Consider the following 14,676-nt stretch of genomic DNA (forward strand, 5'->3'; position numbering starts at 1 on the left):
AACACATTCGTTTCATGAGAAATATTCTAGAGAACACAGTGTATTCAGGTCCAACACCACAAACCCTAAACCCAAGAACAACACTGACAAAGCTACGTTAAAAGCACAGAAACTCGAAATTGATAACAATGATAACCGCATAAGATTATCATTCAACAGCGCATATAGACATGGTTGGCATTGATATATGCCTCGTTGGTAGCTCAGCTTCCATGGTGGTACAGTAACATGACACCACCCTTCCTATCACAATTGACAAGATGCTTGTTCATTTTCGTCCCATTGCACGTGGTGCCAAAAATCCTATGTTTGTTGGTGACTTCCTCTTTTGGCTCCTATGAATCAAGTTTCGATAAGATTTTTATTTTTTAACTTTAGAGTATAAGAAATTGGTGAATTTACCTATTTTTTATCCAAATAAGTTATCCTGTATTTGTGTATAAATATGTGTTATCATGATTGATTCGAGTTATATATGTATAAAGTTTGAGAGTTATTTTTTCATTTTTGACTTGGGGGTCAATATATGTTGATGAGAATTAGTTTTTGGTTTGGCTTTCGAAAAGTATGCAAAATTCTAATGGAATGCGCTATTCACCTTTTTTGTTGGAAGAAGTTATTTTCAACCATAGTGGTTTTTCTCTTTTTCCTTCTTTGGGATTGAGCATACATTTGCACTTGTTTGATTGATTGAAAAGTTGTAGACAAGATATAACCATGTTTGATATGTTGGTAGAATATATGAAATTTGCTAAAAGTGTAACCTTTTTATTTTTGTTACTAAATAACGATGTAAAAATCTAACATGAATTTACTTCAACTGTACAATGGTTCTGAATTATTTTTATGTTTGATTATGAGTAGAAGGTTGATACGATGGTTGATTATGTTTGATTATATAAATTTTTCTATTATTACTTTAATTGTTTTAAAGTACTCTAATTTGTCAAATAATAACTTATTTTGGAATACTTTAACCTACCAAATATTGATTGATATTTGTTTATTTTCCTATGTTTCTGTTAAGCTTCACTCTCTACCCGTGTTTGTTTATAGTTAAAAAACACAAGATTGAACTAAAATTAATTATAATTACTAATAACAACTACTATCATTTGTTTATATTTGTTTTTTTTATTATTGCTTTGTTTTGGAGTATTTTAATTTGTAAAAATATTGACTTGTTTTAGAGTCTTTTAACTTGTCAAATATTGATTGATATTAGTTTATTTTCTTATTCAAAGTTCACTCCCTATCCATGTTTATTTATAGTTAAAAAATATAAGATTGAACTTAAATTAATTATAACTACTAACATTTAATACTATTATTTGTTTATATTGAATTTTCATTATTACTTTAATTGTTTATTGATGTTTGTTTATATTTGTCTTTCTATGATTACTTTAATTATTTTGGAGTATTTTAATCTGTCAAATATTGAGTTCTTTTAAAATACTTTAACCTACCACATATTAATCATGTTTGTCTATTCTCTTATATTTCTATTAAGGTTCACTCTCTATCCATATTTGTTTACAATTAAAAAACATAAGATTCACATAAAGTTAATTATAATTACTAATATTTAATACTATTATTTGTTTTGTATTATTTCTTTAATTATTTATTGATGTTTGATTATATTTATTTTACTATTATTATTTTAATTATTTTGGAGTACTTTAATATATTATTTTATATTTTAATATGTATTTTATATGTACATGATTAATAAGAAGTACGAAAACTACCATCTCGTACAGTATTCTGCAAAAGTTGTCATCTAATAGTTTCCCGTAAAAATCACAATCAACCCAAAAATCAAAACAAAATCGGCAACAACAACATTCAGCAGTGACAACTGAATTCAACTTGGCTCTTTCTTTTTCTTCTTATTTAAAAATCAATAAAATATACACATCACTTTCAGAATTAGAGGTGGCAATAGATAAATTAAGGTAGGATTTGGACCCAACCCTGATCCTACTCACTGGTTAAATTTTTTACATAAATTTCATCCTACACTACCTGCGGATTGAGAATGTTCCAACATTAACCCTACCCGCTTTTAACCCAAGGATATCCTATCATATCCACAGGTTACCAAAAAGATATAACATTATTATATAACCCGATGAGTATGTAAATTAAAAGTTCAATACAAATAACACAATCACCCCTCATATAATACATAATCCCATAAGCAACATAAAATATCAAATGTTCAGTTTTGTATAAAAGTCTTTACAAAAATTAATAACACAAAACAAATAAAATCATTGTAAATCCATGAGCATTCCATTTGCTGCAACAACACTCACATAAAATATATTTTTATATAAGCATATAATATACATATATTGGGTGCAAGTTGGTCGAAAAGAGTTGAGGCTCAACCTACACCCTACCCGCCCTGCACGAAAATATGCTCCATATTCAACCCTACCTATTGCAGATTGTGTTGGCAAACCTACCCGACTGGGTAGGGTAGATGCTGCCACTCCTATTCATAATGTAGAAAACTCTCAAATTTTGCAAAATTCAATCCAAAAATTCTCTTCTTTTTTTTCCTTTTTCTCTCTTTTTTCCAATATCTTACATTAGGTTTCTCACAAAACATTCATTATCTTCTTCATTTTCATCTTCTCTTTTGAGACACATTTGTTTCATGAGCAATGTTCTAGAAAATACAGTGTATTCATGTCCAACACCACAAATTTCAAACAAAGAACAACATTGACACAACTACGTCAAAAGCTTAGAAACTCGAAATCGATAACAATGGTAATCGCATACAATTACCCTTCAGCAGTGCACATAGACATGGTTGGCATTGACATATGCCTCGGTGACTCAACTACGTGAAGGTTTAGGGACATGACACCACTCTCCTTATCACCATTGACGATATGTTTGTTCATTGTCATGCCGTTACACGTGGCGCTAAAAACCCTATACTTGTTGAGGACTTGCTTTTTGGCTCCTATGAATCAAGTTTCGATAAGATTTTTAGTTTAACTTTATTGTATAAGAAATAGTTGAATTTGCATACTATTTATAAATTATTTTTAATATAAATATTTTTATTTAAATTATTTTTTAAAAAAGAAGCTAAGGACTTCAGTGTTGGTGGCACATAAAAAAGGCATGCAACACCTCTATTCAGCAATGGCAGCCGTACTCAACTTGGCTCGTTCTTCTTCTTATCTTATTCAAAATTCAACAAATTCAGTTTGGTCGACAGTAAGCAAGAGCAGGTCTGATCGGTGCAGCGTGAGGTGGACCTCAATCACAGTACAGGAATTACAGTTTTCGAATTCGGGTCGGGTCTGAACCATGCCCAAAAAAATTCAACAGGATCTCACACATCACTGTCATATCATGACATAGAAAACTCTCAGATTTGGCAAAATTCAATCCAAAAATTCTCTCTTTTTGTCTCTGTCTCTCTTTCTCCCAATGTTTTGCATTAGGTTTCTCACAAAACATTCACCATCTTCTTCATTTTCATCTTCTATTCTGAGACACATTCGTTTCATGAGCAATGTTCCAGAGAACACAGTGTACTCAGGTCCAACGCCACAAACTGCAAACCAAATAACAACACTCACGCAGCTACGTCAAAAGCATAGAAACTCGAAACCGATAACAATGGTAACCGCATACGATTACCCTTCAGCGGTGCACTTAGACATGGCTGGCATTGATATATGCCTCGTTGGTGACTCAGCTTCCATGGTGGTTCATGGACATGACACCACTCTCTCTATCACCGTTGATGAGATGCTTGTCCATTGCCGTGTCGTTGCCCGTGGCGCCAAAAATTCTATGCTTATTGGGGACTTGCCTTTTGGCTCCTATGAATCAAGTTTCGATCATGTTTTTATTTTTAACTTTAAGAGTATAAGAAATAGGTGAATTTGCCTACTTTTCATCAAAATCAGTTACTAATAAATACGTGTATTTTGTATTTTAAGATGAATTTTGTATTTGATGCCCCACTTTTAGTGTAAACTAGCATGATTGATTTGATTCGAGTTGTATATGTATAAAGTATGAGAGTTGTGTGTGTATTTCGATGAGAATTAGATTTTGGATTTGGGAAAGTCTGCAAAATAATGGAATGTGCTTTTCCACTTGATTTTTTTTTTGAAATATGGATATTTTCAACCATAGTAATTTTCTTCTTTTTTCTCTTTTGGGATTGAACATGCATTTGCACTTGTTTGATTGATGAAAAAATTGTAGACAAAATATAACTATGTTTAATATGTTGGTAGAATATATGAAATCTTCTAAAGGTGTAGCATTTTCATTTTGTTGCTTGAATAAAGATGTGGAGAATTTAAGTTGAATTTACTTCAAGTGTTTAATGGTTATAACATGAATTCTGTATTTGATGGCCGATATTTAGTGTAAACTAGCATGATTGATTTGATTCGAGTTGTATATATATAAAGTAGGAGAATTGTGTTTGTATTTCACTATTTTGATGAGAATTAGATTTTAGTTTAGGAAAAGTCTGCAAAATATTGGAATGTATTTTTTTACTTTTTTTTTTGAAATATGGATATTTTTAACCATAGTAGCTTTCTTCTTTTTCCTCTTTTGGGATTGAACATGCATTTGCACTTGTTTGATTGATGAAAAAGTTGTTGACGAAATATAACTATGTTTAATATGTTGGTAAAATATATGAAATTTGCTAAATGTGTAGACTTTTCATTTTGTTGCTTCAATAAAAATGTGGGAAATCTAAGTTGAATTTACTTCAAGTGTTCAATGGTTATAACATGAATTCTATATTTGATGGCCGATATTTAGTGTAAACTAGCATGATTGATTTGATTCGAGTTGTATATGTATAAAGTAGGAGAGTTGTGTGTGTATTTTGATGAGAATTAGATTTTTGTTTTGGGAAAACTCTGCAAAATATTGAAATGTGCTTTTTTCACTTTTTTTAAATATGAATATTTTCAACCATAGTAGCTTTCTTCTTTTTTCTCTTTTGGGATTGAACATGCATTTGCACTTGTTTGATTGATAGAAAAGTTGTAGACAAAATATAACTATGTTTAATATGTTGGTAGAATATATAGAATTTGTTTTGTTGCTTGAATAAAGATGTGGGGAATCTAAGTTGAATTTAGCTAGTGTGCATTGGTTCTGAATTATTTTTATGTTTGATTATAAGCAGGTAGTTGATACGGCGATTCGAATTTTGAAGGAAGGCGGAATGGATGCCATAAAAATGGAAGGAGGTTCCCCTTAGAGGATTGTTACGGCGAAGGCTATTGTTGAAGCCGGAATAGCAGTGATGGGGCATGTAAGGCTTACTCCACAGGCCATTTTTAGGAGGTTTTAGACCTTAGGAAAGGAACATTTTAAGTGCTATCAAGGTTTATCTCTCTCTTTGAATTATGCATCTATTTTGAATATTTGAACAATTTTATTATCATCCTAAAAGGTATTAATTATCCCATTTAGGTTGTCGAGACAGCATTGGCTTTGCAAGAAGCAGGATATTTTTCTGTTGTTCTAGAATATGTACCTGCACCTGTAGCCGCTGCAGCAACAGCAACACTTCAAATTTCCACTATTGGAATTGGGGACAGACCCTTTTGTAGTGAACAGGTAAGTTTGTTTAATTTTCTGTCTAATATTCTCAAAATGGACCAGGTTATCAAACTTAAAGAGTTCACCTAAACTTGTAGAACATAGATAAACTTGGATCACAAAACTCAACTCGTAAATCTTTGAGTTTGATTGCTTTCATAATGAAACTTTGTACAAGATGATTAGCTAATGATAATAGCCAAAATTTGTATTTGTTAATAATAGTATAACACATGGCTTGGCTTTATTTAAAAGTATTTCTTCTTCATTAAGTTGCTGTATGTTAAGCCTTTTGTATCATGGTCAGTTATTAAATGATTTTTATTCACTTTAGTATATATGTATCTTGACATAATTGAGTTGGAGAAAAAAAAAGCTATAATCTTGAGTCACTGGAGTATTTGTAAATTCCACCCTACACTACCTACGAATTGAGAATGTTACAACCTTAACCCTACCCACTTTTAACCCAAGGATATCCTATCTTATCTACAGGTTACCAAAAAGATATAACATTATTATATAACCTGATGAGTATGCAAATTAAAAGTTCAATACAAATAACACAATCACCCCTCATATAATACATAATCCCATAAACAACATAAAATATCAAATGTTCAGTTTTGTATAAAAGTCTTTACAAAAATTAATAACACAAATACAAATAAAATCATTGTAAATCCATGAGCATTCCATTTGCTACAACAATACTCACATAAAATATATTTTTATATAAACATATAACATATATATACTGGGTGCAAGTTGGTTAGATAGAGTTGAAGCTCAACCTGCACCCTACTCGCCCTGCACGAAAATCCGCTCCATATTCAACCCTACCTATTGCGGATCGAGTTGGCAAACCTACCCGACTGGGTAAGGTAGATGTTGCCACCCCTATTCATAATGTGGAAAACTCTCAAATTTTGCAAAATTCAATCCAAAAATTCTCTTCTTTTTTTTTCCTTTTTCTCTCTTTTTTCCAGTATCTTGCATTAGGTTTCTCACAAAACATTCATTATCTTCTTCATTTTCATCTTCTCTTTTGAGACATATTTGTTTCATGAGAAATGTTCTAGAAAACACAATGTATTCAAGTCCAACACTACAAATTTCAAACAAAGAACAACATTGACACAACTATGTCAAAAGCTTAGAAACTCAATACCGATAACAATGGTAATCGCATACAATTACCCTTCAGCAGTGCACATAGACATGGCTGGCATTGACATATGCCTTGGTGACTCAACAACGTGAAGGTTTAGGGACATGACACCACTCTCCTTATCACCATTGGCGATATGTTTGTTCATTGTCATGCCATTGAACGTGGCGCTAAAAACCCTATGCTTGTTGAGAACTTGCCTTTTGGCTCCTATGAATCAAGTTTTGATAAGATTTTTAGTTTAACTTTAGAGTATAAGAAATGGTTGAACTTGTCTACTTTTTGTCCAAATAAGTTATCGTGTATTTAGATATAAATATGTGCTATCATGATTGATTCGAGTTATATATATATATATATATATATATATATATATATATATATATATATATATATATATATATGTGTGTGTGTGTGTGTGTGTGTGTAGCCTTTTTATTTATCAAATATATATATATATATATATATATATATATATATATATATATATGTGTAGCCTTTTTATTTTGTTAAAATATTGAGTTATTTTTGAATACTTTAACCTCCCAATATTGATTGATGTTTTGTCAAATATTTTAATTTATCAAATATTGAGTTGTTTTGGATTACTTTAACCTATCAAAGATTTATTGATATTTGTCTATTATCTTATGTCTCTGTTAAGGTTCACTCCCTATCCATGTTTTTTTATAGTAAAAAAATTATAAAATTAAACTAAAATTTATTATAATTACTAACAATTAATAGTGTGTATAACATTGTGACTTTGACTTATGCTCTAAAATAAAAATTTTTTAGAGACATTTAATTCTATATTCTTTGAGACATTTTTGTTATTTTTTGGTTCTTTTATGAAAGTATTGTTACTCAACTAAAGAAAACATATAATAGACTTGCTGCTACTAATATTATTTATTTTATAATTTCACTGAGAATTCTCAATAAGACTATATCAATAATATATTATTTTATAGAATGAGAATTAATATAAGTATATTATGTGTAGAAAGTATTACTTGGGTAAAACACTTAAAGAAAGTAAAGAGAGAACAAAATTACATGAAAGTAAAGTAAAAAATGTTACATGCATGTCCACATGCATATTTATATATAAATCGAATTGATTTAATTCGAATTAGTCATTCCAGTGTTAAATTGAGTTAACAACATTCGAATTAGTATGGTGCCAAAAGTTGGAAGCATTCCCTCCATATAAATCGAATCAGGTAGCTTATTGACTCGATTTAGCTAAAAATCACAATTCATACAAATCTATGTTTATCAATTCGATTTACTATTAGATTCCCTATTATATGACCTATGCTCTCATCATCAAAATTACAAAAGAAAATAATATTAAGTAGTGATAATTAGTAAAAATAGTGTCATTTATATAAGTACTCAAAATAAAAAAAATAAGTTGGAAGTATAATTTAGACTTTAAAATGAGTTAAACAATATTTATATATAATTTCTTAATAATTAATTAAGTATCTAATTTTTTATGTATATATAATATGTTTACTAAAAATATGACTACCAACATTATAAGAATACCAAAAATCTCTACGATAAGGAATACAAAGAATACCAAAAATTTTATAATGATAAAAAATCAAAAGTATTAAAAAAATATAAAAAAGACAAAAATTCAAGAGTAAATTGAATTGATAAGCATCGATTTAGATGAATTGTACACTTCAAATAAATTACCATTCAAAACATATGAAAACATAAATCGAAACTACCTGATTTGATTTATATGGAGGGAACACTTCAAAATTTTGGCAACATAATAATTCGAATCTTGTTAATTCGATTTAGTACTGAAATAGCTAATTCGAATTAAATCAATTCGATTTGTATATAAATATGCATGGGAACATGCATGTAATGTTTTTTACTTTGGAATTTTCATGTAATTTTGGTCTTTTTTGGATTATTTAAGTGTTTTACCTTTATTACTTTGTATAAATTAAATTTGATAATTTTGTAGATTTGAATTATATTTTATATGAAGTATGGATGTTTAATTTTATAAAAATTAGTATGAATTCTTAGAATGCAAGGACGGCTAATAAATATTTATAATTCATATAATAATAAACATAAACTCTAATCTATGTTAAATTATGATATTTTTTCTCAAAAAAATTAACATAAAAATATACATTTTGAATTCTATTAAAATGCGTTTTAACATACTAATTTCCTTAGTATAGGTGGCACATAAAAAAAACATGAAGCATCTCTATATGATACTCTTTTGATTCATAAATCTGCAAAGTTTCAATCCACAATCACACACATCATAGTCATAATAACAGCCAAATCCAATTACTTATATCAATATAATGTTTTTGTACAATAAATCTATGATTTTTACCTCCACCACAAATATTAACAAGAGTATTATAATTCATTGCATGAGCCATGTTCTGGAGAATATAGTGTATTTGGACCCAAAGTGCAAAATAAAAATAGGGTGACAATGACCCTTTTGAAACAAAAATATAAAATATTGCGTCCTGTTGCAATGCTCATTGCCTACGATGCCCTTCAGCCATGTAGGTGGACATGGTCGACGTTGATATATGCCTCGTCGGAAACCCAGCACCGATGGTGGTTCACGGTCACAACACAACACTGTCTATCACCATGGAGAAGATGCTTGATCATTGTATCGAAAACCTAAATATGCTAATTAATACCTTTTAGTGTGATAATAAAATTGTTCAAATATCTAAAATAAATGCAAAATATGAAGAGAAATATAAACATTGACAACACTTAAAATGCTCATTTTCTGAGTCTAAAACCCCTTAAAACATTAATGGCTTGTGGTGTAAGTCCTACATACCACATCATTACAATTTCTGCATACACAGTAGCCTTCACTGCAACAATTCTTGAATAGCTCATATGACTACTTTAATTATGATTACTAATCTTAAATACTATTATTTGTTTATATTTATTTTTCTATTATCACATTAATTGTTTATTGATGTTTGTTTATATTTATTTTTTTATTATTACTTTAATTGTTTTGAAGTACTTTAACTTGTCAATATTGATTGATGTTTGTCAAATCTTTTATATTTCTATTAAGGTTCACTCCCTATCCATATTTCTTTATAGTTAAAAAACATAAGATTGAATTCAAATTAATTATAATTACTAACAATTAATACTATTATTTGTTTAAATTTATTTTTATTAATACTTTAATTGTTTATTAATGTTTGTTTATATTTGTTCTTCAATTATTACTTTAATTATTTTGGAGTACTTTAATTTTACCAAATATTGACTTATTTTGGAATACTTTAACTTGCAGAATATTGATTCATGTTTGTCTATTCTCTTCTATTTTTGTTAAGGTTTACACCAACCCATGTTTGTTTATAGTTAAAAAAAATACAAGATTGAACTAAAATAAATTATAATTGCTAATACTATTATTCGTTTATATTTGTTTATCTCAAATTAAAGAATCAAAACTTTTTAAATTTTTCCATATCATTAAAGCTAAATAATAATTTTTAAAATAACCCAAAAGATAAAAAAGATGAATGGTTTTGAGAAAGCTAACCCGCACTGCATGACGTTTGATGGTCGTTATGCAAATCCTTGAACTTCTTCAAGATGCACTTTTATACTATATCTAAAGATTACATACATTAAATCAACAGATCAAGAAATTCATAAAGCAATTAGTACAATTGACGACATAAGGAAGAAAAGAAGATAGAAAGATAAAAAAACCGATAAATATGATTTTGTTATAAAATTACACCTACATCATTATTATCTCTTGCATCGCGAACAAAGCTTCTCTGCTTGCTCCGATGGCAGCACTGAGCTTCGGTACCAGCCGACTTCCTAAACGCAACCCATCCATTAATCGTGGCAGCGTTCGGCGAGTACACATGAAATCGAAAAAAGGAGTGTAGTTTGGAGTCCTAACCAGTTCTGATTTGGAAATTGCCGTCATAAACAATGGTGAATAACGTTGGTTATAGGAATGAGCGAAGGAAAAATTGGGTATGAGAAGTGCAGGTTCTCTTCTGCTGTCTTTTAGGAATAATGAGAATAAGAGAGAGTGAATTTTATTGGATTAAAAATATTAAAGATGGAACATTTGTAATCCCTCAAGAACATATAAATACAGGCGGGTTATTTTGAATTTCAAATGAAATGATCTTCAATTTTATTTGAAATCCTTCCACAACTTGTTTAAGTTGTTTTTGAAAAATTCTCTATAGGAGATATAATAGGATGTGCATGTGACATAAAATATACATACATAACATGGACATTCATGAGTTATTAATAGATAGACAAACATCAATCAATATTTAGCAAGTTAATGTATTCCAAAATAAGTGAAGATTGGAAAGACATTTATTTACTCATTAATACACTATTATGAACCACTTCTCTAGATAGTAAAAAGAATATCAAAATTAGTTTTTCACATTTTTCTTTTATATTGATACAGAACATGATTTTCTTTTTTATATTCTAGTTAGGCTTTATTGATAATGTCCCTGACATGAGCATATTGCTTGCAAAATTTTAGAATAACTTGCAAAAAGATAGATCATATCAATTTCAACAATGAATCCTATATGAATTTAAAGAAATAAATTATGTTAGCATTTGCTTGAAATTAAAATACCTTTGCATGATGGTGGTGTTAAAGCATACCAAGATGATCAAGATAAACTAGCACATGCATTAGCATAAAACTGAATTTGAATTTCTCATTTTATATTTAATCATCTCAAAATGATCAAAGGATGATCAAAATATGAGTTTTATGCATATCTACAAGAGCTTAAGTGACTCAAGATTATAACATTTTCTCCAACTCAATTATGTGAAGATACATATATAGCAAAGTGAATAAAAAGCATTTAATAACTAATCAAGATACAAAAGGCTCAATACAACAACTTGATAAATAAGAAATGCTTTCAAATAAAGGCAGATCCTTTCATGTTTTTACCAACAAAAAATCGGCTATTATCATAAGCCAATCTTCTTGTACAAAAGTTCATCGCGAAGGTGTTCGAACTCTTGAGTTAATGAGTTAAATTTTATGATCCTAGTTTACATATGCTCTACGAGTTTAGGTGAACCCTTGAGTTTGATAAACTTATCTGTCCACTACAGAAGGAGTCCGGCCGCAATTCCAATAGCAGGAATGTGAAGTGTTGTTGTTGCTGCAGCGGCCCACACATTCTAGAGCAACCGAAAAACACGCGCTTCCTGCAAAGTCATTATTTTCTCGACAACCTAAATAGGCTAATTAATATCTTTTAGGATAAGAATATACTTGTTGAAATATCCAAAATAGATGCAAAATGCGAAGAGATATAAACCTTGACAGTACTTAAAATGTTCCTTCTCTAAAGTCTAAAATCTCCTAAAACACTAATGACCTTTGTAATAACAACTACATGCCCCATCATTGTTATTTCCGCTTACACAATATAACCTTCGCCACAACAATCCTCGAATAGTTCATATGATAACTTTAATTATAATTACTAATAATTAATACTATTATTTGTTTATATTTGTTTTACTACTATCAATTTAATGGTTTATTGATGTTTTTTATATTTATTTTTCTATTATTATATTAATTTGTCAAATATTTATTTGTTTTGGAGTACTTTAACTTACCAAATATTGATTGATGTTTGTCTATTATCTTTTGTTTATGTTAATGTTTACTCTTTACCCATGTTTGTTTATAGTTAACAAACACAAGATTGAACTAAAATTAATTATAACTACTAACAATTAATATTATAATTTGTTTACATTTGTTTTTCTATTATTACTTTAATTGTTTCGGAGTAATTTAATTTGTCAAATATTGACTTATTTTGGTGTACTTTAACTTCTCAAATATTGATAGGTATTTGTCTATTCTCTTATATTTCTGTTAAGGTTTACTTCCGACCCATGTTTGTTTATAGTTAAAAAAATATAAGATTGACCTAAAATTAATTATAATTTCTAACAATTAATACTATTATTTGTTTATATTCATTTTGTATTATTATTTTAACTGTTTAGTTATGTTTATTTATATGTGTATTACTATTATTACTTTAATTGTTTTGGAGTACTTTAATATATTGTTTTATATTTTAATATGTATTTTATATGTACATGAGTAATAAGTAGTACAAAAACTTCCACTTTCTACAATATTCTGCAAAAGTGGCCTTCTTCTAATAGTTTCTTGCAAAAATCAAAACGAAATTGGCAACAACAACATTCAACAGTGACAACTGAATTCAACTTGGCTCTTTCTTCTTTTTTTAATTCAAAACTCAATAAAATCTAAACATGAATTTCATAACTAGGGATGACAATGGGTAGGGTAAGTTACGTTTGTGGCCAACCCTAATCCTACTCGCAGGTTAAATTTTTTTACATAAATTCAACCATACACCATCCACAGGTTGAGAATGTTTCAACCATAACCCTATCCCCTTTCAACCCAAGCGTATCCGACCCTACCCGCGGGTTACAAAAAAGATGTAATATTATTATATAACCTAATGAGTATGCAAATTAAAAATTCAATACAAAAAGTACAATCATCCCTCAAATAATTCAGTAATCCCATAAACAATATAAAACATCAAATGTTCAATTCTATATAAAAGTCTTTACTAAAATTAATAACACAAATACAAATGAGATCATTGTAACTCCATAAGCAATTCCATTTGTTACAACATCACCCACCTAAAACATATTTTTATATAAACATAAAACATACATATATAGGTTATGGATTGGCCAAGTAGAGTTGAGGCTCAACCCACACAAAAACCCACTCTGTACTTAACCATACTTGCTGCGGATCAGGTTGGCAACTCTACCCAACAGATTGGGTAGGACTGGGTACCTGCGGGTAGGATAGATGCTGCCACCCCTATTTGTAACACCCTAACTACCAAAGCTCATGCTTCCGGCTGCGCAACTCTGATAGCTCGGACATTACGACGACACTTATACTATTTAATACTAAAATATGAGCCTGTTTAAAACTTTAAACCGCAATACCGCTCCAAAAATTACTTTCGTTCGATAACGTACATCCATAGATACCATACAACTTACAAAAGCTCATAAAGAGTACATCCATATATATATATATATATATATATATATATATATATATATATATATATATATATATTACAAACATTATATATATAATAATAATATAGGCGAGGGTACAATAAATAATAATCTAAAATAATACAAAGCATCACAACAACAACTAAATAAACTCTCTGTGACTTCTGCGCCCATATCCTGAAAGGGAAAAAATTTAAGGGGGTGAGAACATCATCCTCGAAAGGGTTCTCAGTAGAGGGTTTTTTGGGAATTACTGTAATAGGATACGTGAAGATAAACCGTACCAGTGATTAATAACCGTCTTATGCCTCTTTTCAAAAATAATGGTTTACAATAAAAGAGAAAACTGAAATCCTTTTCCGAAAGAGGAACCATTCAATTCTCAAAAACTCAAGAGCCTTTCAAAACGGTTTATCTATGCAACCAAAATAGCCTTTCATATTTTATTCCAAACCAGAAACATAAAGCCAAAATCAACCATCGGTTCATCTCATTCCATCCACGGCCCTAGGCCCAAACAATCCAACCATCAACAAATCACCACAATCCAACAGAGTCTCAGTAGCAATCACAAATAGGAAGATGCAAGCACAAACAAACAATTATTGCAAGTAGACCAATTAGCAGTTAATCACATAGGCAAACCACATATAGTATGCACACCCAAACAATGTCACATAGATGCATATGATGCATGCCTGTCCCTAGTG

General features: G+C 29.5%; 1 pseudogene; it reads left to right on the plus strand.

Annotated features, from left to right (window-relative positions):
* The first annotated feature begins 3,386 nt into the window (after positions 1-3,386).
* On the plus strand, positions 3,387-5,709 carry LOC112803394 (3-methyl-2-oxobutanoate hydroxymethyltransferase 1, mitochondrial-like; annotated as a pseudogene).
* The last annotated feature ends 8,967 nt before the right edge of the window (positions 5,710-14,676 follow it).

The sequence above is a fragment of the Arachis hypogaea genome, chromosome 5, assembly GCF_003086295.3.
Source record: "Arachis hypogaea cultivar Tifrunner chromosome 5, arahy.Tifrunner.gnm2.J5K5, whole genome shotgun sequence".
In the NCBI taxonomy this organism is placed as follows: Eukaryota; Viridiplantae; Streptophyta; class Magnoliopsida; order Fabales; family Fabaceae; genus Arachis; species Arachis hypogaea.